General features: G+C 42.5%; 1 pseudogene; it reads right to left on the bottom strand.

The window, feature by feature from the left end:
* Positions 1-16,217, bottom strand: LOC136530511 (pre-mRNA-splicing factor ATP-dependent RNA helicase DEAH1-like; annotated as a pseudogene).
* Positions 16,218-18,896: the final 2,679 nt, after the last annotated feature.

Genomic DNA, 18,896 nt, shown 5'->3' with positions numbered 1-18,896 from the left:
CTACAATGCAGCTCGTCCTTGGCCTTTGGTAGCTTCTTTGTTCCAGCTGTGCATGAAAAAGGAAGATGCATTTAAGTCATAGCTCATACAACAAAAACTAGGTTGAGCGATTAATGGCATCACAATCAAGCCTTACAGTCTTCCACGTCCTTTAGTTGGTAATAATGTGGTGCTATCTCTACCAGCCATTCAGGCTTCAGTTCCGTCACCTGCAGTGCCACAGTATGTCCATTGTCACATCAATATACAACAAATTCTCCTACAGGTCTTAATGAGATTCTGAATAACAGGGCATACCTGGCGCATAAACTCTTTTGTTGTGAGAACTAATTCGTGGTATACTACCGACCGCGGCCGTATCTGCATACAGCATATATAAGCACATAACACAAGAGATCATAACTAAAACTCGCAGAAGAAAGGTAGAACTATGAATGCTATGAAAATGAGACGATGTACAATCAAATGAACTTGCCTCCGCTAATCCTGAACTAGGATGGATATGTACGGTCTGAGGGTTCTTGACAGTCTTATATGTACCATCCCTCTGCAACCGTGCAGAATGATGGAAGAAACCTACAGCACACATGAAGCAATTGCATCATTGTTAGAAAGCACTGAAGAATACCCCAAAGGCTCATACCTGATGTTATAGCTTTTTTAATAGCATCTAAATCACTGGCATTTGAGCAAATCTCAATCTCAACTCTTTCCATAAGCCCCTCTAGTTGATCCCGAATATCTCTTGCCCTCTTCATGCTGCGCACCTGAATTATCCAATGATAATTTTACCACATAAATTTGCAGAATCAAGGATCAACAGATAATTTTTAACTACTGTGTAAAGATGAATTCTGTTACAAGGCTGATAGCTAGAAACAATAACTGTCCTTTGACATGTATACTCCAGCGGATGCTATGTCAACTAACCAAGATTATAAAAGTTCGAATATATAACTTAGGTACTAGAGCATTACAGCTACAACTACGGGCAGAAGCATCTGAAGTTCTATAAAACCAGAATGCTGATGACTGCTAGTGTTGTGAAGAAGCACATAGAAATACTATAGCGTAACAGTAGAATGTAGTAGTAATTGAACAGTGTATCCAGTGCGTCATGGATCTTGAACCTCTAGGCAGCGTTGAAACGAACCTCTAGGCAGCGTTGAAACACTAAGGAAACTTTATATGTGTAACCCCACCCTAAAGCACTCTAATGGAATTGTCTCAAATTCACATCTTCTAGCAGTAGCGAGATCTTTTTGATGAACATATTAGCGTAGCTTATGAACCTAAGACACAATAAGATAATACGCAGCTGCTTGCTGATTCCACTCATATCTAATTAGATATTATAGAATTTTGATTCCACTCACAATCACAATTTTAAATAATTTCACATTGGCTTTATGGGAATCAAGGTTTTGGAATATAATACTCCTATATGACTAACAAATATTTCTTTTCACGGTAATTCAATGTTCATGACCCATGATGTGTATTGGGAAGAGGGGTATTCAGACAAATATAGTTGAAATTCGCAAGAATGTTACAAGACAGCCTAGTGAAAGTTGGGCCCATAAGCAGAGAATATAAGCAGCCCGTACTGTTGAGGTATATTCAGGGAAACAAAAACCATTAACTAACCAGTGGTCACAGGATTTTTTGGGTACAGCAAGCATTAAAAGCAAGTTTTCCCAAGGGACCAACAATCAAATTTCAATAATGCACTAACAGCAGGTGAGATTCTCCACCCTATTTCATCAATACTTTGTTTACAATATCTAAGTCATCCCCACCATTTTCCATTTCTTATGTACAAATATACCTTCTGAGAAAATATGAAAAATAAATAATAAAAGAGAACGTTTACTGGCTGATCAGATACCAAGATAACAAGAGCTTTTTCAGGCCAAGAAATTAACCCTGAGGATAATAAGTACGGGTAGGTAAAGACCTGTATATAGTTTTCGTAACACCATTGAGTTGAATAGTCTGTTTCTTTCCAAGAATTATACACCTGCAAGAATAAGCTAGCATTGACCATATAAAGGTGTGTGTGTGTGTGTGTGTATGCTTACAAAAGTAAACAGGCAGGGAATCATACATTTAGTAGTGCTATATGGTCCCCAACATTGCCAGTGTGGAAGTTCAACCTTGCATTATCTGCATGAACTTGTTTGTCCTTCGGACGATAAAATATAGAATTGCCAATTGACAACATGGATGCAATGGAGATGATCTCGTCAGAACACTTATATTTCTCTGAAGCAACAATCATCTTCGACAACATAGGATCCAGTGGAAATTCTGCCATTCTTCTTCCAGTCTTGGTCAACTCTCCACGACTGTTGAGTGCACTGAGAGCAAAAAGTTGTTCCAGAGCCCTTAATAGGGCTTCTGATGGAGGTGGATCCATGAAGTCAAAGTTAACCAAGTCATGAATACCAAGACTCTTGAGTGTAAGCACAACATTCGCAAGATTGGTTCGTTGGATCTCCTGGAACAGTATTATCTTCTAGGTCGTGCATATAGTTATAACTCGTGTATAGACGGAAGCATTTTCCAGGTCCAGTGCGTCCAGATCTTCCTGCCCTCTGGTTTGCTGAAGCTTTTGAGATAGGATTAATAAGTAGAGATTCCATTCCTGTGCGGGGATTGTATGATTTGATCTTACAAAAGCCTGGATCAATAACATATTTTATACCATCAATGGTTAATGAAGTTTCTGCTATATTAGTGGCCAGAACCACCTTACGGGCACCCTCGGGGGTTGGCTCAAATATCTTAGCTTGAAGCTCGGTAGGCAGATTTGCATAAATGGGACATATAATTAATTCTGAAATTTTGGTGCCTAAGCCCCTTGTTCTGTGTTTAAGGATTTCATCAACTGTTTCAATTTCCTCCTGACCTGTGAGAAACACCAGGATATCTCCAGGGGGTTGTGTCACATGTATCTGTAAAACAGTGACAATTGCTGCATCTATGTAATCAGCCTTCTGGGGCTTTTGTATAATGAATTTCAACCGGGTATCGCCTCCCAGGTATCTTGAAAATAGGAGCTGAATCAAAGTAGTCACTAAATTTTTCTGCATCAAGGGTGGCACTAGAAATGAGCAACTTCAGGTCTGGTCGAAAACGAGAAATATCCTGAAGGCAGGAAAACCATATTAATGTACATGGTAACATTTTGAGTTTGTATCAAATGTAGTTGCAATGCAATACATCAAGCTAGCTAACCTTCACCAGACCAAATAAGATATCAGTGGAGAGGGTACGCTCATGAGCCTCATCAACCATGACAACACTGCAGCAAAAATAAAGAAACAGACATAAGAAAGGTCTGTGATACTTTGGGGGAGGAACAAACACAGCTGCTTTCATAAATGGATACCTATAGCTAGCCAAATCTGGTTCACCAAGGAACTCCCTCAGAAGCATTCCATCAGTCATGTACTTAATAATTGTTTTATCTGAAGTGCAATCCTCAAATCTTATAGAGTAACCAACCTGAACAGTAGTTATTACAAATTTCAGATGATATGATAGAATATCGATTGAATGAAATTCCTATTATGAACTATGTGACATTAGAATTAAGAAAAAAAATCAAACCTCATGTCCAAGCTTAACACCCATTTCTTGAGATACTCTTGCTGCAACACTCATGGCAGCCACTCGACGAGGTTGAGTACATGCAACCTGCACAAAATTAAGTACCTTTAGTGCAGGCTGTAAATATAGGCAAACAAACATCATGGCCTAAACCTAACCTACTTGCTACTTGCACATTTCATGAAACTGGAGCTCAGAGAGCTACTAGGGAGAAGCCCATACAGATCCTCTTCTATATTCGTGTATAAGACCAACCAAAACATACACAGACAATGCTCGCCATATTCTCACTAGAGTAATGGAGCTTATGGATATCTTACCTTTCCTTTCGCAGTATACCCAGCCTCATGAAGGTACTGAGGTATTTGTGTTGTTTTACCAGACCCAGTCTCGCCCACTATGACGATAACCTACAAAGAGAACTGAGGTTGTCAGAACATCAACTAAAGTCCAAATTCCTATAGCTATGAACCTAGAGTGGATCAGTTTGGTCCTAGAATACGATCTGAGTTGGTAGTTTGTCGACATTGATATATTGTATTTAGACTTTAGTATTGAGGTTTGATTTGGGACCCCTTAGTCACTTCCTTGGTATTGAGGTCTCTTCTACGCCTGATGGCATCTACCCCTCCCAAGAAAATACATTCAAGATATCCTTTCTGTGCTGCTCTCACTAATACTCACACAGCTGATACACCTATGGAGCTTGGTGTTCACTTGTGCCCCACTGATGGTGTGCCTCTCAACGATCCCACTCAGTATTGTCATCTTGTTGGGAGTCTTGTCTATCTTGGTATCACTCGTCCTGACATTTCTCATTCTATCCACATCTTGAGTTCAATTTGTTTCTTCTCCTAGTTAGGTCCACTATGCCCAGCCTCCTTTTTTTCCACACGAGGCTAGCCCCATTTCCATTCAGTGAAACGGAAATACATGCGTCTGAAGAACCAAAGAAGAAAGATAACAGGCGACTGTCTCCAGCATATCTGAAGCTCTGCCTCAGAATCAGATAACCCCCAGGAGCTAGACTACGATAAACCCACCATATTACAGTCTATAGAACGAAACATAACACGACAATTGCAGACCTTTCAAGGTCAAGCACCCACTGTCACAAAGACCTTACAGACTAACAAAACCCAACTGTTTTCCTGTTCCTTTAACTTCCACTTCTTCAGTTACTCATTCTGGTCGTCTTCCTCTTGGTGCTCCCTACTGTTTCCAGTTGCGGGCTATGGCAGTTGTGACTGCAGAGGTGACTTGGCTACGATGGCTGCTCGAGGATTTCGTTGTGCCGTTACTGCAACCGACCTCCCCTCTCCTCTGATTAGCGCTAGTGCGATCAATATTGCAGGGAACCAGTGAAGCATGAACTCACCAAACACATTGGCATTGATGCTTCCTATACGAGATCGCAAGTGCATGATTATGTTATGACTTTCCACCATGTGCCTTCTGAGGTTCAGCTAGAGTATATTTTCATGAAAGCACAGACTAGGGCACACAAATAGCTATTTGCTCTCCAAACTCAATGCTGTTGAACTCCATGAGGGGGGGGGGGGGGGGGGGGGGGGGGGGGGGGGGGGGGGGGGGGGGGGGTGGGGGCGGGTTAGATATATGTATTTGTATTTAGACTTCAGTGTAGGGTGCTATCTGCACTTTGTACATCTTCATATGTGGCCCTTTGGCCATTGCAATAGAGCTGAGTTGCACATTACATACTTGAATCTTGGCCAGACCGGAAACTTAATTGACAAAAAGTTCTACTTGATACTTGTGTATGTCTTTTATTAAAAGTAAAGTATCATCTTTAATCCATTACATATTCTATTTTGAATATTAAAAACACATTACATATGGACTATATTTAGAGGATCCCAGTGTATTATCTATCTTTACCCAAAAAAAAAATGGAAACAAAGCATTCCGTCAAGCAGCCTGATGACGCATTGACATGTTGTAGATGTATTCTTTTGCCCAGAAAAATGGTATTGTTGTAGCTTTAGTTGGTGGATTTGGGGAAGCATGTGCTGGCGCTGAGAGACAAAGGAGGAGAGATTGGATTGCAAAGGAGCTAGAGCTTGGCGATGGATTGCTGCTGATTGGCGTTGCCGCTCCTACGCCAACGCGCTGTACGCCATCGATGGAGGCAGTGGCTCGCAGGTTGCAACTGTTTCCACAACGCTCGCGGCTGTGATGGCCATGTAGAGGTTCAACAGAGGAGTCATGTCGAGGCCACGGTGTGGAGGTGGCCTCAATGTGTCCAGAGGCGCCAGACACGGGTCACTGCAGAGCCAGCACCCCCCGCATCTTGGCATGTACCCTAGAGTGTGGCCAGCGCAACCTGTGCCTAGCGGAAGCTGCCATGACCGTTAGCAAGGAGGAAGAAGTGGCGATCAGACAGACAGGTGGACGGCGATATTAGCAAATGTGATAGAATGCTAGTTTAGGGTGATATTTATTCTTGATGCTATTTTACAGAACTTTTAATGGCATTATTCGTATGTGGAGATCTTTCGATGCTACGTAACTAATTTTCCCTAGATTCTATGATTTAATCTATGGATGCCATGTGTCATCCAAATAATGATCATCAAGCAATATCATTACAAAAGGTCAAAAGCAACACAAACCTGATACTCTTCTACAGCCTTAAGCAATTCATCCCTAAATTTGAAAATTGGAAGTGTCTTTCGCTCATCCTAGTCAGAAAAGGAGAATTGTTAATAAAGAGGATATTAACATAAATCTTTCAGGAATGTATGCAGCTGCCAAGAAAAGTACACAATGTTCTATACTTCTATCACAGCAAAAGAAAAGGCTACACATCACATATGGACTACATGTTCTATGACCAGTAACCACACTCACCTGGAGCTCCCTTTTCAAATATCTTTTGCTTCAATGTCCTCTTTATCTGAATCGTCTTCAGGCTAGAATAGGAAATTTCAGTAAGATAACAATACCTCTTAAAGACATCACGATAAACAAGGAAACTAAAAGCATGTAACTGATTACCTGGGTTCCTTCTATGACTGATGATTTAACAAAATCAATCGTATCTTCAAATACATACCTAAGAAGTTGTAAATGTAATACAAGAAGAATCAAGTGTCAGACAAAGGCGCAGTCAACATTATTCATCAATGTCATGCCATAGAAATAGCTCAGTTCAAACAAAATGTATGCACAAACTCTTTGCATTACATACGAAATATAGCTTACTGCTGAATGCTGAATTAGGTTAAAAAAAAGTCTGTTCTCAAGAAAATTTGGACCCACAAAGATTCCTAGGTAAGTAGCAAATAGCATCAACTAAGTAGCAGAAGTCCCTGAAGCAATATAACTTTTATAACATTTGTCAGTTACCCTATTCTTGTAGATGTAGAGCTCCAACTGACTCTTCTCGCTCACAACCTCCTCGCCAGAGACTATCTTCTCATACTTCGATGGTCCTATGGCAGCTTGTGTCTACAGACTACAGTGGAAGCAGGGCAATCAGGACTATCGCTTTTTGCCTTCAGCTCAGACATTAGTTGAGGCTTGCACATGACCCTCCCGGTTCTTGTTTGTGGTCATTAGCATCCTGCACGGCAGAACAGCTTGTCTGGGTACTTCGCGTCCAATCAAACATGGCTGCCCGACCATACGTCTTGTTTTCGGCTAACCGTCTTCGTATTCTCATCCAGTCATCCTGTGACCACTCCCAAGCACCTCTGCTGGCGATATGAATCATCCCCTTCCCCTGCTCAAATGGAGCACCACCACCACCCCCTTCCAGATCGTCACCATTGCAGTTGAACAGGGGTAGATCTACGCCCTCAACATGCTGGTTCCAGCGCTCACAGGACTCAGGTTTAATGGGCACTGCACTGGAACCGAGGATGAGAGAAAGTGGAGTGAGAGCCTCCCCACCCACAAGTTCACCTCCTGATCTCCTGATCTTCCTTTCTCCTCTGTGGCCTTTCGTCCCTCCCTCTCCTCTCCGTTTTGGTAGATCGTCACCACAACAACAACAACAACAACAAAGCCTTTAAGTCCCAAACAAGTTGGGATAGGCTAGAGTTGAAACCCATCAGAAGGCAATCAAGGTTCAGGCACGTGAATAGCTGTCTTCCAAGCACTCCTATCTAAGGCTAAGTCTTTGGGTATATTCCATCCTTTCAAGTCTCCTTTTATTGCCTCTACCCAAGTCAACTTCGGTCTTCCTCTGCCTCTCTTCATGTTACTGTCCTGGCTTAGGATTCCGCTACGCACCGGTGCATCTGGAGGTCTCCGTTGTACATGTCCAAACCATCTCAACCGGTGTTGGACAAGCTTTTCTTCAATTGGCGCTACCCCTAATCTCTCACGTATATCATCATTCCGAACTCGATCCTTTCTTGTATGACCGCAAATCCAACGCAACATACGCATTTCCGCGACACTTAGCTGTTGAACATGTCGTCTTTTCGTAGGCCAACATTCTGCACCATACAACATAGCAGGTCTAATCGCCGTCCTATAAAACTTGCCCTTTTAGATTCTGTGGTACCCTTTTGTCGCATAGGACACCAGACGCTTGCCGCCACTTCATCCACCCTGCTTTGATTCTATGGCTAACCATCTTCATCAATATCCCCGTCCCTCTGTAGCATTGATCCTAAATATCGAAAGGTATCCTTCCTAGCCCTTTTGCCGATATCGTCACCATGGTGAACTATAACTTTGGATCTGGACAGGGTTCGAGGAATTTCCCACCTCTTAGCCCTTTTGCCGAGCCTAGATTGATCTTTGGTCAAGCCTCCCTCCCTCCCTTGGATCTTTCCCCTTTATTTCTTCTTAATATAATGATACACAGCTCTCTTGCATGTTTAAGAATAATAAACTGTAGGGCTCCGACGTATAGAGCACCCAGGCTCCAATGCATGTTCTTCGTAGGGTAGCCTCTGAGCTTATAACACAACTCTCTAAATGCATATTATAACCAGCACTGGCTTCAGAGTTGTGATCCAAAAAGCATCAAGGCACTTCCATTCACAACCCCCCCCCCCCCCCCCCCCCCCCCACACACACCACAACACAATATAATTTGGAAGCTCCCTTTAGAGGCAAGATTTTGAATAAATGTGATACAAAGACAAATGTTTTCTTTAGCGGCACAACTGATTAACTTAGCACAAAAAGAGCGACTTACTGATACTCATCTGAAGACGGCTTCTTATCTTTGGATCCAAATTGCAGTTTCGATTTTCCTGGAATAAGTACATAGTTTTCTTCCATGTCAGTCTCTTCCGAAATATATAGTGAAGACCATAGGTAACACTTAAAGAGATCATGCTGAAAGACGTGGGAGTTTGTTTCAGATATACAGCATCACCTATTTGGTGTTCTTCCCATGCTTCCTGTTCAGCAAAAGGTTCATTTTATCCTTGGCCTCAGGATCTCTGCTTGTTCATGAAAATATCAGGACGCACGAATAAACTAGAAAATTGCATGCAATCATGCACATAAGGGGTCCTAATGTAGACCTTACCTGTACCGCTGCATGGCCACAGAGAATCTCTTCTCTTGATTGACATTTTCACCCATGTCATAAGCTTCAGGCATTTTGTACTGAAATGCATGTATATAAACTCGTTGACATTAAAGATACTAATAAACATGTGTACAGCATGTTGTATGGTCCTAAGCATGGTTTTTGAGGCGCTGTGACGAGGCGCGGCGCCCTACCCCCCCCCCCCCCCCCCCCCCCCCCCCCCCCCCCCCCCCCCATGCACATTCTAGGCACCATGAAGGCGATGTGTAAGCTAGAATTTTAGATACTAGTGCAGCACATACATGCTTGTTTGTTCCCAATTCTATCCCACATGAAAAGGTCTGGACCCGATCGTGGCCATTCTCACATAGACTATGGTGCCGCTGTGTATGGATGCGGCAGGCGTTCAGGGTTTTCTCGACCTGCGTGAGATAATGCAATGCCCGGGGGCTGTCTTACCCCTGCAGGTGGAGTCTTTTTTTAATACAGACACTGAATTTGGAATATTTTAATGCACTTCAAATAATCAAACGTGATCAGACATCCAAACTAACATTTATGAAATGAGCAAATCGATCCAAGAAGAAAACAAACCTCACCAACATCATCAGGAGTCTCAACATGTTCCTTGATAAGACCATATAAATCCATCTTGTATCTACACACGCAATGACACAAACCAGTTCATATCAGGGTTTACATGCGAATGCAGAGTCTAGAAATGTATGCACAAAGCTAATCAAAAAGGAAAACATAATTAGCTTCAGAGATATCTTATCTCCATAGTAGGACTTAATTTAGTTGTTACCTCAACTCCTTTTCTTCTGCCTCTGTTAGTTTCACATCCTGAAAAATGTACTGGTGGTCCACAATTTCATCACTGCATATATATCACAAAAACAATGTTAGTACCTGCACAATCAAACATCTAGACACCAAAATCTACAGTAATTAACCCACATATAAGAAGTATTCTTGTACTGACCGAATTTCCTCAATTTTTTTGTCCCGTCGCTTTTGCAGGTATGCTTGCCTTGAGAATTTTCTGCACATTGATTTAAAGAGAAAGACATTACAAAGTGAAGTCATTACAAAGTAATCTCAAAATCTTTTTGATTTGTAACTTGAATCTTCTTTGTACCTAAGACATGCAACAGTAGCAAAGGGGATAAAGTAAATGTCCAGATTAAAGAAAATAACTATAAGACATGCAACAGTAGCAAAGGCAATACAATCATCGATTATGGTACCTAAAGAATACAAGAATACTATATAACAAAAGCAGCACAGTAATTATTTGTTAGTGGGCACAAACAACCATTCAATTTCCAAGAGAAAGAACGGGTCCATGTTTCATCTATACTATTAATCTGTTACACCTACTTCTTTGAGTACACCAAACTTCTACTGAAACACCACCATATCAAATATGTTTCAAACTTAGATGTTACTCAATACCTGGTTCTAGTCACAAATCATAAGCATCAGAAGTAAATAATCAATATTGTGGTTTCACCATTCTACTATAGAATCTAAGCATTCGGTTGGATGCATGGAATGTATAATCCACCACAAGGTTCATTATATCTGTCGACGCAAATCTGGTCCTATACCCAAAGGGCTAGCATGCTCAGATCGCATGAGGACTGCTCGAGGATCTATTCCCGACGAAGCGCGAAGATCTGCCACGAAGAACCTAGAAATGCCTACCCAGAAGGAGCGCGTCAGGCAGGCACACCTAGGGTTGTTCTAGGGTCATCAAGGGTACCTAGGACGTTCACAACCACCATCGAGATGCTTGTAGAACAGCATATGGGGGGTGGAAGAGATTAGGGCAAAGAGGAAAAGGTAAAAGCCATAAAAGGTAAAAAGATTAAAAAACCATAGATTGATTTGATCGACTGGATGCCCTCAATCGGCCATGGCCCTTTATATTTATATAGTGGGGTGGACTTTTCCCGTGCGGGGTCGAGATCCCTTACAATGGTACCAAAACACAACTCAAACAGATCTGGGCTGGTTTCAAAACTGGCTTATCCTGTTTTGGAAACCAGTTTCCACAGGCTGGATCTTCCATGGAACGTAATTTCCTCATCCAGACTCCAAATTTGGCCTCCTATATATGCATTTTGATCGTCTCGACAAGATAAACACAATGGTGAAGTCCAATTCGGGAAACAAGTTTTCCCAGAATCAGCCCAGGTTTACCCCTTTTGGCAAATTTTGATTGTCAACAATATCAATAGGATGCAAGTAGCTGACTTTCCTGAACCAACAAGTTGGAACTAATCCTAGCTGGGTGGGAGGTATGGTTGTACACCCCTACGACCAAGGGTTCAGTCCTCTTCAACTCTAATCAGTGCCTATTGCTTCTAAGATGTAATTACACCTAGTTCCTCCTAGGTTGGTCAAGTTTTTTTCGACATGAAACAAGTTCTCTCAAAGTTGAAAAAGGGCGTACCCAGTGCAGAGAGCTCCCGCTCTGTGCGGGGTCTGGGGAAGGGGGTCAGTGGCAAACCTTACCCTCGCCTGTGCAATGCGAGGAGACCGCGACTCGAACCCGGGACCTTCCGGTCACAGGCGGTAAGACTCTACCGCTTCTCTCAAAGTTGAAACCTCCATAAAAATTAGAAAAATTGAACAATTGGACTCACAATTCAACACTTCTGCTAAATTATTTCCAGTCATAATTCAATACAATTTCTCTTGAATTCTTATTGCATTGTTTGTTTTCTTTTCCTAACTTGAAAGTTCCATTGTTATGTGGCAATTATTTTCAGTAACAAGCTTTTTCAATATTGCAATGAATCAAGTAAATTAAGCTAATTAATTATCAAAGCAATTGGCAAGACAGCAAAAGAAAGTTATGACAATAAGTCAACTGAAAACTAATTGGAGTTGCAAGGTGAAAACCTCAGATCAGATGTGTCATTCTTGTCCATTGCTTGAGATCTTCTAGTAAGCTCTTCTGTCAATGACCTTGTATCAATAACATTCTGCGAAGATAAATAATTAAGCTGACGTGTGAACTATATAGGTTCAAGCGTCATACCTTGTTCTTCCTTAGATAATTGTCGCTCCATCAACTAAAGGAAACAAACCAAGTAACAAAAGTATCAGTTTAAAACTTCACATAAAACAATATGTTTAGAAAGAAATAAAGTCATGACATTCAGAAGAATGTGTTGTGCAAATCTAGTAGGCAAATGATGCACGAATCACGACCAACCATCAGGAGTCAACCTTCCCATAAACTATCTTAAGAAAAGGAACATCACAAAAGTTATCCAGATATATTGACTTGGCACACAGGTGAACTGAACATTTATCCATTTTATTATCAAGCTCTCATGGTTACTTTCTAGAATTCTCAGTCGCACCTAACTTTCCCTGCACATTTAGTGGACTAGATGGAGGTCAAATCATGAAATAACTTGATTAAATTTGTTGCCAGATACATCAAGTATAACACAAAAATTAAACTACAAATGGCGAGAGAAAAAAATGTACAAGGTTAAGAATCAAAGTAAAGCTATCCCCCATGAAGCAACAATTGTGTGGTAACATGGCGTACGTTGAACTCCTGTAATTTCATTGCGTAATAGTAATGAAATTCGATTTGTCCGATGAAATTCGGTTTGTCCGTGGTGGAAAAAAATGAAACAACTACTGTTAATAGTAGGTCACTATTTGGCTTAATGCGTTAAACCAAAAGGCACATCCAAATCTACATTCTAGAAATCATAAAATTTACAAATCAAGTAAGTCACATCACTTGTTATCCAGCTACTCTTTTTATGGGAAGAAAACATTTCAACATGATTTCTAAAACAGAGAAGCAATGTATGGAATCATCAACAAGATTCCTTCAAAAGAAGAACTTGTTGTATGCTAGTACAGTTCAGTGTGATTTAGAATACACGAAATCCATGACTGGAACATGATTGTGTCCATAGAACATCTGGAGTAAAATAGATAATTATAAGAGGAACCAATATCTAGATCCAGTTGCATCCTCACCAAACAGGCTTGGGCAATCCTACAGTCAGTTGGTTTAGTCCAGGCATTGCCCAGGAGCCAATATTTTCTATCCAACCAAAATTGGTGTCTCAAGGCAATGCTTTTGGCTAATACTCGTTGGTGCAAGGGTCTTTGGTCATGTCGGTAACATGGTCCCTTGGGGAACACCAGTGTTATCAAGTCGTCCGATTAATCGTGATTAGTCGTCCTAGTCAGTATCCTGGACTCGACTAGGGGCTACAACTCAATTAGGCTGATTAGTTTTCCGGTCGTCCGATTAGTCGGACAACTAGGTGGTGGACAACCAGAAATAGAATGGAATTGCTGGGCAGCTTAGGACATGGGCTGCATCTGGGATGGCTTAGACCACTTGAGCTCATGTTTTTTAGCCCAATTTGCAAGCCTACATGCAGCCACCTCCATAGAGTTATCTTCATGGTTGATTTGTAATCTAGAACATATAATATTATATATATATATACACACACACACACAGAGAGAGAGAGAGAGAGAGAGAGAGAGAGAGACACTAATATATAGGACGACTAGGACCGACCAGGGCTCAGGTCGACAACTAATCGTGACTAGTCACTGTCAGTCCCATAGCGACTAGACGACTTGATAACATTAGGGAACACCATAACGAATATGTTTTTCGAGGAAAAAACCCTAGCATCAGGGGATTTGAGAGGGCTCCACTGGAAGGTGTTGTGCAGGAGGCGTTGGGTTGGAATCCCTTTGGCTCGGAGTTCTGCTAGATCCTTTAAAAGTGTTCTACCTTGCACTTCTATAACCCCTCTTGGGTTTTTCTTCATTATCTTTTTGAGTTTAGTTGTGTGGGTTGTGTGTGTGTAAATGCCCTGCTGTGGTTGTTTTGTACTTTGTATCTTCTTAATATAGTATAATGACGGACAGCTCTTCTGCTGGTTTGAGAAAAAGATCCAGCTGGGAAAAAAAGGTTCACCTTCTCCCTTCATATGGATGTCCAGGAACAATCAATTAAACATCACACCTCCCTTATAAGACAGCTATTTTCTAAGAAAACTGAATAAAGGTACAAACTAAGAAGATCAGAAACATGATTGCTGGAAGAACTTTGTGAGGTATTGTTGTTTCTCAGCATGTAAAAATTGCAAAACTCACAAGTGACCTTACTATTTTTGGGCTCCCAGAACCATCAATCAAACTGTGAACTAACCTCAGGTGATATATTGCTACCGCCAGATGGCAGAGTGAGGGGAAAGGCACAGCTTCGTTAGATTCATTTTAACTTTGTAAAGCTCACAAGAAGCAGAAATGTTTCCTGAACTTTGATATATTGCTAACTAAATGGTATTCCTACAATTGGAGCATCAAAAAATATCAACACTGAAAGTGCTGATCAAAATACATATTTGGGCAATCAAGATCCTGTCATATTTTGATTTTATGGTCTTCTGTGTTTTCATTTGGAATATACTTTTCAACTCTACGACTATAATCTGTTTGTTCTCCAAAAGAAATAGACACAAGGCAAGAAGTATCAGCTAATTGGATAATTACCTTCCTTGTGTTAGCTGCATCTCTTTCTCTCATGTTCCTTTCTAGCTGGGCCTTTTCCTGCTGATCTCTAATCCTTTCTTTCTCTTCCTACAAGGCATCAAATAAATCAGATTCAACAATAAATACTACTCCCTCTGTATAGTTTTTTCGCAAACTTGGTATCATATATGTTAATTATTTTTGTACAAACTTGGTTGAAGTTAACATATAGTTTTTTTACTTAAAACAAACCCAGAAGTAGCTATATTTTGGGGTGGAGGTAGTAGCTGACAAATCAATAATTCCATACTTTAATGTACAACAAAATATTAGTCCTAGAAGAAGACATACATCAGAACGGCTGTCGCCACCTTCTTCATCCTCCTCTTCTGTTCGCCGACGGACATTCCTTCCAGAATCTTTTGCTACTATTTCCTAAACATAACATCTCAATTTGAGTCATTCTATGTAAAAGCGGGGGGGGGGGGGGGGGGGGGGGGGGGGGGGGGTCCTGTTAGCACTTGGGTCATACATCATCACCGCTGTCTTGATCTGCTTTCCTCCTGAAATGCTTCCGACTCTTAGATGATGGATTTGTTGAGGTCTTTTGACTTGTTGGTGTCTGGTTGTCAGTATTGTCATCCTCGTCGGCCAACAGCTTGTAAGTGCTCTGTTTCTGGACAAGCTTTGCAGCCTCCCTCTCCTGCTTCTGGTAATTCTGGAGCAAACAAAAAAAAGTATTTTATCCACGAACAAGGAACCATCACAAAATGAGACGGGAAGAATAATGTAAGAAGGAAGTTGAAACATACACTGGTGCCGCTGGCCCTGCGGGGAACCTTGGCGTAGACATCCGACGCGAAGGTACGGGTCTCCGCAGACGAGGTGAACCCGAACTCGACGAGCTTGCCCACGAGGTCACCGGTTGAAGAGCACTCCTTCGCTGGGAATGCACGCACGTGATCCCATAGTAAGAACAACAACGAACAGAAGAGGAACAGAATCGAGCAACATGAAAAGGAAGGAGCTCGACGAACGCAGCGTACCAAGCCTGATGACGTACTGGACGACGACGTTCTTGGAGTAGCCCAAGAGGCTCATGAGCTTGTCGGAGACCCACTCCCTGAGCTGCCCATCGGTCGCCATGCCCCAGCCCCTCCGTTCGCCTCCTCGAATCGGACGAAAGGAGTGGGATAGGCGAGGGAAGGGAGAGTTGGGCTAGGGTTTGTCGGCTATGGCAGTGCGAGGTGGAAGAGACACACCAGGCGGAGGTGATTGCGGCAGCGAGGCTGGAGTTAGAACTAGACGACGCGGGGCGCCTCCTTCTGCGGCCTGTTGGGCACCGACGGCTTCGACCTATCCAACCCCGGCGCGTGTGCCTGCGGTGGGCGGTGGCGGAGCCGCGGAGGCTGGCACCCGACGACCTCAACGGACGGCGGACAGCGCAGTGGCGCCCGCTTCTGCTTCTCTCCTCTCCCGTCCGGCGTCCGGTGTCCGTGGCTCCGTGTCGAAGGGCGGCGGTTGGGGCAATGGGGCCGCGGTCGAGGCCTCGGACCTCGGGTGTGGGACGGCCAGAAGCATACCCTAGTCCTTTTGGCAATGGGCCTTGACTAATGGGCCTAAAAATTATATGGGGCATAAAGAGTTGCTGGGCCAACGACTAAGGCCTGGGCCCTAGGGGCCTTAGGCCCCCCACTGGATGGGCGAGGGAAAGGAGAGTTGGGCTAGGGTTGGCAGCGCCAGGTGAAAGATACACACCGGGCGGAGGGAGTTAGACTTATAAGACGTGGGGCGTTGCCAGGAGATTTGGTGGCGACAGCTCGGACGAGGAAGCGTTATATGTGACGGCAGCGCGGCGGCGACGACGGCGGCGGTTTGAGAACTCCGATCGCGTACAACATGTACAGGTGGCCGCGCTCGGGGTCGGTCAGTGCGCCACCACGTGGGGAGAGAGGGAGAGGGGGGAGAGGAAGGGGAGGCAAGAGCAAGAGCGGTGGCGCGAGTGGAGCTAGAGGCGCGACGGCATGGGAGGCGAGCGCGTGATGTTTTTTGTCTGAGGCTCGAGCAACGGAATGACAGAGAAGAATATTTACGGAGTCTTCGCAGAAGGATGAGAGACTTTATAGACGAGGTGGACCCGAATTCAACGAGCTTGCTCACTGTTTTATATAAATTAATGCACACAGAATAATCCGCAAGCGCACAGATATTATACCGTTGTAGCACTTCAACGAGAGTAACCCAGTTTTATATCGGACCCAAAGGAACGGGGGTGAGAATAACCAATTCTAACTTAACTCAACTTCACAATCAAGGCTAGATAATAGGAGCATAGGGGAGACTACTAAGGTCTTCTAGTTCTAACTTCAGTAAGCTTTATCTTCTATTGTTCAATTCTGGGGATATTACTAGAGAAAACACAAGCAGAGTATGTTTTCTATAATAACAAAGTACTGCTAGGCCTACTAACGGGAGGTAGAATACAGAGGATTCAACGAGGTTCTAAGAGTCACCCTCGCGAGCTACCATCGATCTGAAAAATAGGGTACATCCATGAGTAACCAAGTCTAAGCACCACGCTTACACTACGAATACTACTTTAACCTAGGAGCTACAAGGATTAAAGTACTCAAAAGAGAGTCATAAACCTAAAGAATAATATGAACAAAATGCTTACTTGAAGTAGAAGTCGATTACTAGAGAAATCTTAGAAGCAAGCTCAAAAAAACTTGATTCCGCCAGGGTACAAGCCGTAGAGAGAGCATCGACAAGCCGGGACTCCTCCAAAACTCTTCCCTCTCACTCTATCTCTCTATCTCTAATACAAGACTAGATCATTCGAGGACTAATCTTCTATTGATTGCTAGCCTTGATCCTGGTGGACATATGAATTAGGGTTTCTGGCTTCTCAGCTCTCAGGATCAAATGAGGCATCTGCCCTAGGGGGGTACATGCAGATATATATAGGCCGGAGCATCAATCCTAAGCCCTCGGATCAAACCGACTTGAATAAACGGCGAAGATGCATCCTAGGAGGCGGTGGAGAACCGACATAACAAAGAGGATGATAGGTGGGGCCCACAGGGGGCTGGGCGGCCTCTAGGTGGGGTCGGCTGGCCCCACATGTCAGTGGGTCGAGCCCTGCTTCGATGGAGAGCCTTCTGGAGTCTTCTGGAACCTTCCCACATTGATCCCACGATGGAATTCCGTGATTTCCTTTAACGAATAGGTCCCCTTGATGTTTTTCTGATTAAATCATGTTGGAAATACAGATTCACCAAAACTCATGGAATTTGTCAATTTAAACCACTAAGTCTATGTTGGTGATCTATTTTAGTCATTTATGCAAGGTATATTGATGGTTTATGATGAATGTTAACTACCATCAACAAACTCCCCCACATTTAGACTTTTACTCGTCCTCAATAAAAGGATGAATTACTCAAGACATAACCTTAGGACAAGGCATCAACATAAAATCATTCCCAGTCATACATGCACTGTGGGACTCAAAGTGTCTACCATGAAACTTTAGGTGGTTGAAGAGTGGAACAGCTTGAAACAGATCAACATCTTCCTTCAGTCAAGTCAATTGGAGAAACATTTTAAGATTTTTGAAAACAAAACATAGCTCACCTTCTCCTTTTGTGATACTCTCAAATCACTCTATATATGTAGTATTTTTGGATCCTCACCAAGGCATTAATGACTTTGCCTTCTTTTTACCTACTTTTTAAAGCTTTATGTGGAGCTTAGGTAGAGATAAATGTAAGAACATACTTCCATTGCATATATTATAAAGTCAAAACAAGGATCCAAGGAGAAAGATGTCATACTCTTAGATAAAAAATGTGCATGTGTGTGGAATATGTATATGGTGGCTAACCTAATTCTACTATACTCCTTGAAACCTGTCTCTCTTGATTAAAACTTGAAAAACTTTTTGTAAGAAAACATGGGCTATCTTATTTATCTTTCTCTTTTTTTCAGGCAGGCATCTAAGTACCCATTCTTTTAGATATCTTGGACACTTGTCCATTTTTTCATTTCTTTTTCTTTCATGAATAACTTTTGCATAGCCCATGTTTATTTTTCTGCAATTGAAACTTCTCAAGAGAGACATTTATAAGAACTTGGAGCATATATCCTAACAATCATATTTTTGTGTCTATTCCTAGTGTAGGAGTAGAATAGTTTTGGGTGGATGGAAAACATGTTGTTG

The sequence above is a fragment of the Miscanthus floridulus genome, unplaced genomic scaffold, assembly GCF_019320115.1.
Source record: "Miscanthus floridulus cultivar M001 unplaced genomic scaffold, ASM1932011v1 fs_14_1_2, whole genome shotgun sequence".
Classification (NCBI taxonomy): domain Eukaryota; kingdom Viridiplantae; phylum Streptophyta; class Magnoliopsida; order Poales; family Poaceae; genus Miscanthus; species Miscanthus floridulus.
This window is presented reverse-complemented; position numbering and strand designations above follow the sequence as displayed.